The sequence below is a fragment of the Benincasa hispida genome, chromosome 7 (genome assembly GCF_009727055.1).
Source record: "Benincasa hispida cultivar B227 chromosome 7, ASM972705v1, whole genome shotgun sequence".
Taxonomy (NCBI): Eukaryota; Viridiplantae; Streptophyta; class Magnoliopsida; order Cucurbitales; family Cucurbitaceae; genus Benincasa; species Benincasa hispida.
This window is the reverse complement of record NC_052355.1, coordinates 16,742,657-16,744,313: the sequence shown is the minus strand read 5'-3', so window position 1 is coordinate 16,744,313 and position 1,657 is coordinate 16,742,657.

Sequence of the window (1,657 nt, the reverse complement as noted above, 5' to 3'; positions counted from 1 at the left end):
CTCTAGTGATCACCCTAGATGATCAAGTTTGACAACCATTATTTTAAACTTTTAGTTCATAGCATTTTATCGCCCTTTATAGTAATTTGACATTAATAAAAATATTTTTAGTATATAATAAACCAAACATACTTATATATAAAAACACTTTTGAGAAAGTTTTCAAACACATTATTGTTATTGTTTTAAACAAGTTTTATTAAAAGTGTTTAAATGAAAATAATATTTTGAAAAATATTTTTTTCTAAGTTAAACCAAACAAACCTTAAATATCATGGTTGTAAAATATTAAAGTGGAGAATGTTTTAGTAAATAAAATTTATATTTTTGTAAAATTCTAGCTAATATTGTATATACTAAAAATAAAAATTCAAAATGAAAATAATATATAAACATGCAATTACAAATTTATAACTATTTCTTAATTCTAGTTCTCTTTTTTTTTCTTCCTTACATGTCCCCTTATTTTATAGTTTAAATTTAATCTAATTATGTACAAATAAATAGAATATACCACATGTATTAAAATATTTTAAAAATAATTGTAAAAAAGTTACATTATTGAGTACAAATAGGTCACGACACAAAATTAACAAAATAATACAATATTATTTCTATCTTCAAATGTTATTCAAATTTAATCTACAAGATTATTTTCATTGGAGCCATTCATCTTAAATGATGTTGACTCAAATCTAACTCAATTATATTATTATATAAATGTCATGGTTGTAAAATATTAAAGTAAATTTAAATGGATGTTAGTGAACAAATTTTATACATGGTAAAATTCTAATTAGTTTATATGTACTAAAAATAAAAATTTGAAATTAAAATAATATATAAACATGACTATGGTAAATTTATAATTCAAATTTCTAAAAATAATTAAATATATCTATCGAAATTTTGAAATTTGAAATAATTTATAAATCTAAATATTAGAAAATTAAAAATTAAAAACTAAACTAATATGTAAATACAGTAAAATTAAGTAGTAAAAGAATTATTAAGTATCAAAGGGTCAAATAAATCTTGCTTACTTGTGATTTGAACCCTTGACCCAACACCAATGCAGCAGAAGGTGTTTTTTTATTCATTTAAGAAACGGTAATGTAAAATTCAGACATAAGCTTATCAGTTATCAAATAAGTTTATTTCTTAAAAAATGAGAAATAGAAAAAGAAAATAAGAAATATGAATGTTATCAAACGAATCTTATCCTTTTAGTTTCTAAAATTTGGCTGAATTTCTAAAATTTAGAAATTGGAAGCGATTATCGAACAAATTTGTTTCTTGAAAAATGAGAAACAGAAATGGAAACAGGATCAAAGGGGGTCATAAATTTTTAAATTTGTGTCTAATAATTTCTTACAATTTTACTTTTATATTTAATAGGTGCTAAACAAATTGGAATTTTAAAAAATTAATAATCTATTCGATATAAGTTTGAATTATATAAGTAATGAAACTCTCAACTTGCACTCTTGGATTTAGAAAATCTTTAAGGATTTGTTTGGTTGGCAACTCAAATTCTGTTTTATGGTTTCATATTCACTAAGTTTTGTGAATATGAATTTGTGACAATCCGAATTCTGTTTTTGGAAACTCTTTCTAGATTCTGTGATTCAAATAGTGTAAATTTTAAATAAATAAA